Below are 13,757 nucleotides of genomic sequence, written 5' to 3' on the forward strand. Positions count from 1 at the left end.
TTTTATTAAACAAATGTCCAGCTGCCTGCTTTTAAAGAATCTATGGATAAAAGCCTTCTTTTCCCTGGAGGAGAAAATATCAACCTTGAGAATTGTTCCTTCTCCACACTTGCTCTTATCCAATGCTTTCAAAATTAATGTACCAAAGAATTACTTGTTTAATGCTCATAAAACCACTTCTTAGGCTATTTACTTGGAAATGAAGTCCATGGAGGGGAAAATATCAGGCAATAGGACAGGAAGAGAATTTCTTCTAAATATGATATCAAGGAAGCGTTATAAGTATTAAACCAGCAGGTACTTCAGATGAAGAAGTGCATGCCTTTCAAATAATGACGGAAGCCATTTGAAGCAGAACAGTGGAGACAAGTCCAATTTGTTAAGCAATCTTAAGATGTAGAGTATGTGTAACACTTCAAACATATGCAGTCTCTGCCTTCTCACATGAAGGAGTTTTATTCCGGTAACCATGGTTACCTTATGTACTACTCAGGTACTCATAAAGTGAAAGAGATGAGTGAAGAGTAAAGTTAAACCCTACTGAGACATACAAAGCAGAGACTGGTAATATAATGGATTTTCCTTTTGCTTTGAAGATTTAGATTTCTATGGATACTGATTTATTATTTCTGTATATGTATTTTACCTGTATTAGGACTATATTTTGGCTAGCTATATAATGATGTCTCATAATCTAAAATAGCAAAACTTCTCATAGAAAAAAAATTGTACTAACTGTGGTGGGATAATGGGAATAATTTGGACGTGAGAATAAGAGGGGGGAATCAATTAAGCATAGCATGGAAGTCTTAAGAAGCAACATAAATCACGGTGTTTGTGAGGACACGCAATTACAGTTAAAGATATAAAACAAATACAGGAACACTCCCATAGCATAAAGTAATAAGTGAGTCCAAAGAGCTCAATTGTATTACTGCATAGTTAATGAATTATTTGGCGTAAGCCTGTGCAGCTAGCTGACCAGGAGTTCCAGGAGCCTGGCTATGAGAAATGAACCCATTCTTGTCCTTGCGATAGTTTAGCATCACCTCGTGGCAGTAGTCCACTCTGGCTTAAATATTGATGGGAATGATTCTGGCTTCCGTGGATGATTCTGAGAATCTTTCTGTTAATAGTGACCCTTTTGTCAACCAAATATAGGAAAGTTGATCCAAGAGAACACTCAGGTCACAAGGGCATACTTCCCACCTCTGCTTCCCAAGGTGAGATTTTTCTCCCATTTTTCTTCTAGAAGACAAGAATTTTAGAAAGGCCCTTAATATTAGCAGAAAGTCTCATTAACTTTTCTTAGTCATTTAACTCTCCTACTCTCTATGTCTAGTTTTCATTTAAAAAAAATGGTTTAAATAAAGAATCTCTGTAGTAAAAGGCAAAGAGTACAGGAGAACTTATGAAGAAAAAGAATGTTCTCTTGTCTCACCCTGTGTTACCATCCAGTGATACTCCCTGATGAGATGCTTTAATTGTTTCTATTTTTAGTTCTTCTAGTGATAATTTCTGTAATTCTAAATAAGATTCTTGATGTAACAAATTAAGAATTTTTATTGACATCTTTTATGAAATATGAGAATTAGCTCATTATATACCATCCTCCACCTGTTTCCCATGTCCTATATCCAATGTTTGATAGTTTTGTTATTATTCTAAGTTCTACTCTTGGTTATTTTTGTAATTTCAAATAATATATTTATCTCTCTATTCTTATTGCATCAGAAATAGGAGAACCTTTAGTTAACATTTCAAATTTTATGTAAGATAGCACTATGAATAAGCTCCTTAAAGGGGTGGGGGGGGATAGCAACAGAAAACAAATGAAACAAATATTAAAAATACAAAGATGATAGATTTAACCCCAAACAAAATAATCACATTAAATGCAAATGATCTAAACAGTCCAATTAAAAGATAGAATTCATTAGATTAAATAAACAATCAAGACCCAACTATATACTGTCTACAAGAAACTCACCTTAAATATAAAAATACAAATAGGTTAAAAATAGAAGAATGGAAGAAGATATATCATTGTCACACTAACCAAAAGAAATCTGAAGTGGCTACATTAATACCAAATGAAGTGCAGTTGACCCTTGAACAACATGGATTTGAACGGCACGGGTCCATTTATATGTGGATTTGTTTTTCAGTAAATACTGTAAATGTGTTTTCCTTATGATTTTCTTGGTAATATTGTTTTTTTCTCTAGCTTATTTTATTGTTATAATACATGTTATAATACATGTAACATATAAAATATGTGCCAATCAGCTGTTTATGTTATCAGTAAAGCTTCTGGTCAGGAGTAGGTTATTAATAGTTAAGTTTTGAGGGAGTCAAAAGTTATACACAGATTTTTGACTGCACAGGGCTCAGTGCCTCTAACCCCATGTTGTTCACGGGTCAACTGTATATTTCCAAACAGCATATTACCAACAATAAAGAGGCCAGTTTAAAATGATAAGTGGATAAAGTAATCAAAAGGACACAGTTCTAAATGACCTTAGGCCAAAAACAGAGCTTCAAAATATAGGAAGCAAAAATTGATAGAATTCCATGGAGAAATAAATACCCAGAATTATAATCTGATTCAACATATTTCTCTCAATAATTGATAGAATAAGAAGACAGAAAATCCACAAGGTTTGGCAGACATAGAAACATGATCAACCAACTTGACCTAATTGACACTTATAAAACAAACTACTGAACAAAAACAAGTGCATGTGAATCAGTTACCAAAATAGATTGTATTTGGAGCCATAAAGAAACTTAATAAAAATAAACAAATTTAAATTGTATGAAGTGCGTCATCGGTCACGATGGAATTAAATGAAAAATAAAGATATCTTGAAAAAATCTCTTAAATATTTAGAAACTAAATGCATTAGTTTACTAGGGCTGCTGTTACCAAAAACAAAACAAAACAAAACAAAACTGGGTGATTTAAACGAGATTGTATCCTTCTGAGAGCTGTAATAGAGCTGATCTATGCCTCTAATAGTTTACCAGCAATCTTTGACATATCTTCAATCTTTATATGGCGTTCTCCCTGTGTGTGTATCTGTGTCCAAATTCCCCTTTTTATAAGCACACTGGTCATATTGAATTAGTGTCCATCTTAATTTGATCATCTGCAAAGACTTCGATTTCCAAATAAGGTCACATTCACAGACACTGGGAGTTAGGTTTTCAACATCTTCGGAGAGGATACAATTCATCCCATAACACTAAATAACACACTTTTGAGTAACCCATAAGTCAAAGAAAAATCAGAAGAAAAGTATTTGAAACTGAATTAAAGTGAAAACACAAAATACCCAAATTTGTGATATGCTCCTAAAGCAATACTTTGAGGGAAGTTTTTAGTGCTAAACACCTATATTAGAAAAGAGAAAGGTCTCAGCATCCACCTTAAAAAACTAGAAAAAGAAGAGCAAATAAAACCTGAAATAAACAGAAAAAAAAAGGATATAGTAAAGATGAGCAGAAATCAGTGAAATAGAAAATAGAAAACCCAAAAGCTAGTTCCTTGACAAGACCAATAAAACTGATAAAACTCTAGCCAAACTAATCAGGAAAAAGAAAGAAGACTTAAATATTCATATCAGGAATAAAAGAGGTGGCATCACTACAGTGTCTACAGAGATTAAAAGGATAAAAAGAGTATTATGAACAAATTTATGCCAATAAAATCTACAACTTAAATGAAATAGACAAATCCATTAAAAAACACACTTACCAAGCTCACTCATGGAGAAGTAGGTAATCTTAATAGCCATATATCTATTACAGCAATTAAATTTTTAATCTTATGTCGGCCTAATTTTCATTTCTTTATAGTTATCCCATTGGTTTTTCCTCTCTATCCTGTCTCTGTCTCTCTCTGTCTCTGTCTCTCTGTCTCTGTCTCTCTCCTCCCCTACCCCAACTGAGATTTCCAGGATCTCTTTTTTATTCTTTTGTAATATACATTTTTTTTCTTCTTACCATCTATTTTTCATGCTCTACCTTTCAGTCAAACAACCCTCTATTTCAGTTGGAGAGCCATAGGTTTTCTGTACATTTACTTTTCTCCCACTCCCATGAGTCTAACATGAATTAGGACAAGCCAGTCAGAACATTCCATCTTTCTAACCATCTAGTCATGGGTGGGTGCATCACTTATGCCTGTCCAATCTGAGCGAATCTCCAGACTTTTTTGGGGAACTGTGAAACACAAACTCTCTCTCCTTATTGACTGTGTGGTATTCAGATGTGAAGCCTGGAACTTCTGCCACCATTTTCCACCACGAGGAAAGCCTGTCTGGGAAGAATGCTGACTCCAGAAGGAAGGGCTGAGGGAATGACACAGAAACGGAGCCAGAGCCCTGTTAAAACCACACCTAAAATATGACATTTAGTCAGGTGAGCTCTGTGTCTCTACCACAAACTCAGCAGATAATTTTTCCTTTTACTTCAAAGAGGAAATAGAAAGTATTATTAGCCCATCACCAAATATGCAAACCAAATTTACAATGATAATATGTCTTTTCCTAACTAAACCTCAAGTCTCTCCCATGCCCCGGATCCCAGGTCTCTCTCTATTAGCATTCAAATTCATTTAAGCTCTTCCCAATTAAAAATCCCTCACTGTACCTAGTATTGCATCAAACTGTTGCTTTATTTCTTTCTCCCTCTTCACACCCAAACTTCTTAAAAGAACACTCAATACTTGCCATTTCTATTTCTTCACTTTCCTCTCACACCTCACATTCTCATTTCACAACTTCCACATGATCAAAACTGCTTTTACCAAGATCATTGGTGACTTGCATGTTGCCAAATCCAACTTACAGTCTTCAGACTTCTGACTTAACACCTCGCCACTTACCTTTGACACTATCGTCCACCCTCTCTCTTTCTTGGAGCACTCGTTCTTCGGCTTATATATACTATATTATATTTTTCTAAGTTCTTTCCTTTTAATCAGCTCTTAAATGTTCTTGAGAAATTGACCCTGAGCCTTCTTCTCTTCTTAATCCTTACTCTTTTCCTAGATGGCCTCACCAATCCCCATGACCTCATTATCATACATGTGTCAACGGCTCCAAACTGATCCTCTCACCTGAATTCTAGGTACATTTATTGCCTCTGAGGCTTATCAAGTCAATTGTATCTAAATTTGCATTCTTCATTTTTTCTTCCAAAATCTGCTTCTCCTTTAGTGTTTCCTATCTTAGTAGATGGCCCCCACAATCTTCCCAAATGCTAACAGCAGAAACCTGAGAGTCAAAACTTGATGACTATGTCACCCTCCATCATGTCCTGTCATGAGAGTAAGAGAATGAGATGATCACACCACTGGAGGCTGTGAACTGAGAGTGGTACTTCAGGGTCCAAGATTTTGGGGGTGGAAAAGTTTCAGTCAGTGTTATGCTTTAAAAGGTGACTAGGAGTGTAGAAGGCTTAAATGGATGGAGAAGTGAGGGTCACTAGATTGAAAAGGTTAAGGTAGCCATGTGGTTAACATTTTGGAAGTCTCTACATCTTTCTAGGGAAAAAAAGCTTAAGTATCTGCATACATTTAATCAAAGAACAAGCAGTAGCTTTTCTTAATTGACACTCCCTTGGTACAAAATGTTTTGCCAAGAGTTAATGGACACATGGTTCTAAATGATTTCCAGCAACATACAAACAAATCCTGAGACAAATAGTGACATTCTATACTGTTAAACATTAAACTGCATACCTCTTTTTCCCAATGAGGAGAAAATGAATTTTTCTGCCTAACATTGCCCTTTGAAGATAGAACTAATTTAAAAGCTCTGGTCTCTTGGCAACCATAGCTGATTTGCACACTTAGTGTGGATAGTAGATTTTTTTAAAAAAAGATTTGAAGTTACTACCTAAGCTTCCCAGAGAATGTTTTTCGAAATGTATTTAAACAGCATATAGCAAGGTATTTTAACAGAGATAAGAGTACTTTCATCTCAGTAGTCATACTCTATTGATAATCTTCATGACAATTAAATCTATTCCGAGTCTCTTGACTGCAACTCTTGCCTAGCTACAGTGGTAAAACACATGCTTGCTTCCTTTAATTTAAGGATTTACATTCAAATGTGGTCTTCTGTACCATTCACAATAAAATTTTAGTACATGGTGATTCATTGCAATGCTGCGTTCTTCTAGCCACTATACTGGTCGATACACAAGTACATTCTGACTGAAGACCTACTCTCTTACTCGAGATTCAACTTCTAAACTTAAGAGTCACAACCTTTGTTGAAAAATCTCTTGTCACACTCAAGGTTATAAATTACATTAGTAGAGGAGGCTGTCAAAAATGGCACGGTAAGCTGTTTGCAGGAAATTTAGTTGTGGACAAGTGTTTCCTTTTTCCAGGCCAGAAATACAAATTCACATAATTGCTTTCAACATACATCACTGAGAGGGAGGTCAGAGGTTCACAAGTTTGATTTTTGTGTTCATCCCATAGGCTCTAAGACTTAGGGACTTTCAAATGGATTGAATTTGATTTATTGTATTTTCCTTCTAATAATGAATGTTATAGTGCTTGGTCAGTAGTTTAAGGAAATTAATAAAAACATTCTTATAGGCAATGTGGAAAGAGCACAAAGAACTGGAGAGAGAAGTCAAGCAATTTTTAAACAAGCTTGAGGATAGAACTTGAACCTGAGAAAGAAACTCATTAGAAAATTAAGTTCCTCCCAGATATAAGAGGTTTCTGGGACCATTTATAGTCGTCAGTCACCTACCTTTCTGTCCCTTTCATCACTAACTGGAACGTTTCTAATCATACTCCTGTCAATAACTCTAACTAAACAAAAGAAAAACTTCCTTAGTCTTTCTTCTCTTTTGGCTCACCTGGTTTAAATTACGAGCTATCTCTAGCACAGGTCCAAGTATACTTAGGCATCCATTAAATATTTATGGTATGAAGAAACTCAATTTTCTGAAATACCAGTGAAATAAACTCCTTTAATGTTTCATTTTGTGATGCAATATACAAAATGTACATAAAACATAAATATTTAACTCAACAAATTATTGAAAAACACCAGTGTATCTGCCCTGCAAATCAAAACATAGAACATCTGCCCCATAGAAGGTCTCCACCTGTCTCTTTCTGATCTTAATCCCAGCTTACCCCCTGCCAGTGACCACTATCCTGACTTTTATAGTATTGTTTTACTTTCTTTTGGAGTTGTGCTACATAGTGTATGTGTGCATGGATGTGTATTATAAATAATATATTATTATATTATTGTTATTGTATTACATAATAATGGCTTAATTTGAAATATGTATCGATGGAATCGTATACATATTGATGATCATACATATTGTATGTAGTCTGGTTTCTTTAACTCAGTCTTCTGTGCCTAAGATTTGTCCATGCTGTTGTATGGAGGGATAGTTCATTCATTTTCTTGCTGTATAGTATACTATGATACGGACCTACCTCCATTTGTTTTTGTTTTTCTAGTGAATTGTTCTTTTTTTAATTAAAATTATTGGAGTGATATTGGTCAATAAAATCAAATAAGTTTCAGTGTACAATTCAACAATGTTTCATAAATATATATTGCATTGTGTGCTCACCACCCAAAGATAGATTTCCTTCCATCACCAACTATTAGAACCCTTTTACTCTCATCTATCTCCCTGCTCCCCTTGAGATAAACATGCTATGCTAAATAAGTCAGACAGAAAAAGTCGAAAACCATATGATTTCACTACTGAGTTGTTCTTGCTTGGAGCTTCTACTAATAATGCCATTGGGAACATTCTAGGGCATGTTTTCTACTGAGTGTAAGCCTGCCTTTCCATGGATAGACACCCAGAAGTGGGCTTGCCAGGTCTTGAACGGTGTGCATTTTCAGCTTTACTGTCAGACATTATTCAAAAGTGATTTTGTAATGTAAATGCTCATCAACAGTGCATGCGAGTTCTCATTGCTCCACACCTTGTTAATAATATTTGGCAATGCCATGTGCGTGCATGTGTGTGTGTGTGTAGTGTGTGTGTGTGTGCGCGTGTGCGTGTGCATGTGTGATATATAACGACAACATTTTTATTTTGCTCATGGATTCCGTGGACCAGAAATTCAGAAACGGGCCCAATAGGAACAACTCTTCTCTTCTCCATAATGTCTGGGATCTCAGCTGGAGCGACTGGAATTACTGAGGGTAAATAGAATGGGTAGAGGCTGGAATAGCTAGGACTAGAGGATCCACTTCCAAGATGGCTTCTTCACTTATACGTCTGATGCCTGGGCTGGGATGGCTAAAGAATGGCAAGGCTAGGATTGTTGACTAGAGTGCTTACACAAGACCTTTCCCTGTGCCTTGAGCTTCCTTAGAGCATGGCAAACTTGGAGTAGACAAACTTCTTATTGGCAGCTTAGAGCTGTTATCAAAAGCTACTTTGGCTCCAGGTTTTAGAACATGGATCCAAATTTCAGATACTTCTATCAAGTAATCTCTAATGAGTCTTTGAAGAAAAGAATGCATGAATACTACAAAACCTCCAAAAGTCTGCCATATACTACATGGGTAATTCAGTAGTAGGAGGAGTAATAGAATAAATTATCAGAATTTCTTGAGATGGGCAGTGTGTAAAGTTAGGATTTAAAGATTTAGGTCTAGATCTCTAATTATCCTTGGCTCATAGTGATTCTTGGGTTTGCCATATATTCTTTAAATGTTTTGCCATTCTGATACATGTGTACTATCAGATGTTTTATTTTTGCCACTCTGATGCATATATAGTGGCATCTCATTGTGGTTTCAACCTGCATTTACCTAATAGCCAATGAAGTTGAGCACCTTTCCACATGATATATATATATATGTATATATATATCTATATATATATATACATATATATACACATGATATATATATGTAGATATATAATCTATATATCTATATATATATACACACACATATATATGTAGATAGATAGATATATAGATATATATATGAAACACTTTTTTTTTATGGTAACATTGGTTAATGAAATCCAATAAGTTTCAGCTGTACACTTTAATAATAAGGCATATGTATATTTACATTGTGTTCACCTCTCATAGTTAGATTTCTTTCTGTCACGACATATTTGACCCCCTTTACTCCATCTACCTCCCCCTTCCTGCCCCCCCACCCCATACCCTCTGGTAACTACTTCAGTCTATAACCATGTCCATGAGTCTCTGTTTGTTTGTCCTGTTCGTTTGTTGCTTTTAGGTTAATATCCCACATATAAGTGATATCATGTGGTTTTCAACTTTTTCTGCCTGGCTTATTTCACTTGGCATGATTATCTCAAGGTCCATCTATGTTGTCACAAAGGGCAGTATTTCATCTCTTCTTGTGGCTGAGTAATATTCCATTGTGTATATGTACCACAGCTTCTTTAGCCAGTCATCTATCATAGGACACATTGGTCACTTCCACATCCTGGCCACTGTGAACAATGCTGCTATGAACATCAGTGTGCAAATATCTTTTCAGATATGGATTTTCGAGTCTTTGGGGCAAATATCCAGTAGAAGGATTGCTGGATCATATGGTAGATCAATTCTTAGTTTTTTGAAGAACCTCCATACTGTTTTCCATAGTGGCTGTACCAATTTGCAGTCATACCAGCAGTGTATGAGGGTTCCTTTTTCTCCACATCCTCTCCAACATTTATTATTACTTGTCCTGTTGATTATAGCTATTCTAACAGGTGTGAGATGGTATCTCATTGTGGTTTTGATTTGCACTTACCTAATAACTAACAATGTTGAGCATCCTTTCATATATTTGTTGGCTCCATAGGATATTGACCATTTGAATTTCCTCTATTGGGATGTGACTGTGCGGGTACTTTTTCTGTTTTACCCTTGCATTGTCTGCCTTTTTCTTTTTCACTTATAAAAAGTCTTTATATATTAATAGGAAGGTTGATCTTAATCATCTAGTTCACCCTCACCAGAAGCTGGAAGCTCTAATGAGTACATCTTATCCGTATGTATTTTATGGCATCAATTTCCTTGGTGGTTCATGGTAGCTACCTGTAAAATAGAAAAAGATTAGAATAATTAAGCTAAAATCTATTTAATTTTTAACACACCTGCTATTTTAATTTTTGTGCAGTTCTATTGTCAATATTTTCTTTCTCTTTTTCATTAGTTGTAATAAGTTTACTTAGCAACCATTTTATCACTTGAAAATCTCTATCAGTTCCCCTTATCTTTCCCAAATACAAGGACAAATTAAAGTATATTTTTAAATGGATCCATGTTTAGAAATGTGTGTAATATTAAAAGAGACAGTGTTTTAAAACGATTAGCACATAGCAAGAACTTAATAATACTAGTTATTAGACTCTATTTAAGAACTACATTAATATTACCTTCCTGAATCCTGATTCCTTAAGAGTAGATAATCTATATCTTGTTAAAGTTCTAGGAATCAGAACTTTTAATAACCATAATGCTTTCTTTTATCTAAAAAACTGCATAATTATATTCTCACTAAAAATCCAGAAGAAAAAAATCCTTAGTCTTTTATATCTGCCTTATAAAATCCAATTTTAATATACCTTCAACTATTTTTTTTTTTTTTGGCAAACATTCTTTTTATTTTTCTTCCTTCTGAGGTTTATCAAAAGAGGAAGCATTTATCTGAGAACAGTATCAGTCCTCTAGAGCTGGGGTCCCCAACCCCCGGGCCATGGACTGGTACCAGTTTGTGGCCTGTTAGATGCCAAGCTGCACAGCAGGAGGTGAATGGCGGGCAAACGAGCAAAGCTTCATCTGTATTTGCAGCCTCTCCCCGGCACCAGCATCATCGCCTCAGCTCCACCTCAGATCATCAGGCATTAGATTCTCATAGGAGCATCAGTCCCCGGTGCCAAAATGTTGGGGACCACTGCTCTAGAGGGCTTGGTTAAATATGGACCCCTGTCTCCCGTGGTTACATAACAAATTGCAAAAGGATATTCATATAAATGAAAACATAATTCAAATTTCAGTAAATTATAAATTTCTGATTATTTTGCAACTCATCAGGCTAACAACTTGCAAAACTAAATAAAAATTTTTAGTATTAGCTGTAGAAGGCAATTTCTGGCAACTATCCCTGAGGATAAAGAATTCTAATAAAGAAGAATATTTCTTCTGATCCCTTCTGAAGAATTTGTTTGCTTTAGAACACACTTGGGACAGAAAGGCGCCAAGGGCTCCAATTATCGGTGTCTCAATGGCATCATTTTAAACTGTGCTGGAGGAAACTTATGAACTCCAGAACCTCCTTCTTTAGCAGTTATGCCCTAAGTTGCCCTCTTAGGTATTTTACAAAATGTAAATGCTCGACGTTTAGATAGACACCATCAGTCTTAGAGCAGTACAGAATCCTTTCATCATAAACAGGCTTTGAAAATCAAAGGTTCACCCCCCTCCATGTGAAGACCCACAAGGCTAACATCTGAAATGCTTTAGTAATTTTTTCTAACTTACTGTGTTAGCTCCAGGGCACCAGAATTTTTATTTCTCTTTCTTTTCAGGGAACAGATTTTATAATGGATTTCAATATTGTGCCCTCATACAAATTTACCAGGACAGAAAATGTGTAGAGACTCTTCGAAAAGCTTAGAATGTGATGGAATCTTCATCAACCTTATGGATCTGGATGTTAGCATAATCTGTATTTCCACTTGGAGCTGGAGTATTGTATTAGGCCAAACTCTAATAGGACACAGTCTATTAATAAATGACTGAACTGTGAGAAAATATTTTTGCTGAATTTACATTACTATTTTAGGTTTAGACATGGTTTTTTTGCCGTAAAAAATGTAATGACCCAGATACGTTTTGCCAGTAGTATTCATGAATTACCAAATGCACAGGGAAATGGATCATTAATATGATTAATTTAAACAGGGGCACTTTAAAAAACAAAACAAAAATTAGATGTTTTGTGGTAAATTCATTCACCTATGTCACTGAGCACTAATGACATAGTATATCGAGGTTGCTTTTGCTGAAGAGCAGAGAAAGGCTGCCTATAAAACCTGCCTAGAGGAGTCCACGTCTTAAAAAAAAAAAAACAAGGAAGAAACTTTCCATGAGACACGAATATAAAAGTTAACTGTGTAGGCTCTAAGAGTTGAATTGCTTGGTTCAAATCTCAGTTTTTCCTTTTGATAGCATAGATCCTCAGGCAAATTATTGTCTTCTGCTATTTTTTTCAAAAATATTTTTGAAATACAGTAGAGATACATAAAATAATATTAAAACACCATATACTAATTTCTCAAAATAAACATATGTGGAAGATTGGGAGTGGAGTGAGAACATTAAATACCCTGGTAAGAATTTTGAATTTTATCCGAAGAGCTAATGGAAGCCATTGAAATGTTTAAATATGACCAGATTTGGGGTTTTAAAGGGTATCTTTTGTGTATTGATTGAGGGAACAAATTATTTTTAAGGAAGACTGGACTGTTGTAGAAGCACGGGACTAGGGTAGGGCAATAGAGATTAAAGTGAAGTACAGCGTCAGATGTAGAACTGTCTAGATTTTGGATGTGGTGATAAAGAAGGTACTGGAAGTGATTCCTGGGTCTCTGACTTTTCCAGACTGGGTAGGTGGATGATAGTGCTATCTCTAGAGAAGAGAATCACTAGTATGGGAGAAAAAACACATGTCCAGTTTGCAACATGTTAAGATTCAGATGCTGTTTCTCAATCTTAAAGATGTGGAGTTGAGAATTAAGCATACAGGTCTTTAACAATGGTGAGGGGGATGTACAGGGGGTAAATCAAGTTGAAGAGTAATTGACATGGGTAGAAAATAGGGAGGAGAAAGTGGAGAAACAAAGGGGAGGGACTGGATTCAAGGTCAAACAGAAGAGACAAGGAGATTGGGAAAGAGCATCCAGAGTCTTAGGAAGACAAGCAGAAAAATTGAAGGCATCCCAGCAATATGAAAAGGATTCTTTTGGGAAGGAGTGGTCATCCATGTTTAATGATGCCAAGAGCTCAAGAGGCTATGGGAGCAGAGAAGAGTCTGTGGGATCTAGTGGCATAGGAATCCTGATGACATGAGCGAGAGTTGTTTTGGTGGAAGCCATGTTGAAAAGTGAATAAATGCTGAAAGAAAGTTTAGAAACAAAGGTTAGGTTATTTATTTATTTATTTATTTATTTATTTATTTATTTATTTATTTATTTATTTATTTATTTATTTAAAACATACAGCACCTGGTCTTCCCAGGTGGTCTACCCATCCAAGTACTAACGAGGCCCGACCCTGATTAGCTTCTGAGGTCAGACGAGATCAGGCAAGTTCAGGGTGGCATAGCCGTAGACACAAAGATTAGTTTAAGGGGAGAGGGAAAAAGAGGCAGTTTCTGGGGGTAGGGGGTTGGGGTAGACAGAGATTCAAAGGAGGTTTTCTTTCTTTTTTTTTCACATGAGAGAGACTCAATCATGACTAAAAGCTAATAGAAAGGTCTTTTGCTAAAAATTCAGCCATATTTTAATGTCAACACCATGGTATTCTTATGGGGAACAATGGCTTGCCTAAATGGCCAGATCATCCCTATGTATGGAGGCAGGAAATGGGCTGGAATAATTAAATAACAGCATGTGCTTTTTAGTTGTGTGTGTGTGTGTGTGTAATTTCTAATTCCAATTATCTATTGTAACACAGGAGCTCCAGGCCAGGAACCTGCACCTGGGAT

The 13,757-nt window shown here is 35.7% G+C and overlaps 1 pseudogene; it reads right to left on the reverse strand.

Annotated features, from left to right (window-relative positions):
• Positions 1–13,263: 13,263 nt before the first annotated feature.
• On the reverse strand, positions 13,264–13,383 carry LOC120611923 (uncharacterized; annotated as a pseudogene).
• Positions 13,384–13,757: the final 374 nt, after the last annotated feature.

The sequence above is a fragment of the Pteropus medius genome, unplaced genomic scaffold (genome assembly GCF_902729225.1).
Source record: "Pteropus medius unplaced genomic scaffold, Ma_sr-lr_union100, whole genome shotgun sequence".
Classification (NCBI taxonomy): Eukaryota; Metazoa; Chordata; class Mammalia; order Chiroptera; family Pteropodidae; genus Pteropus; species Pteropus medius.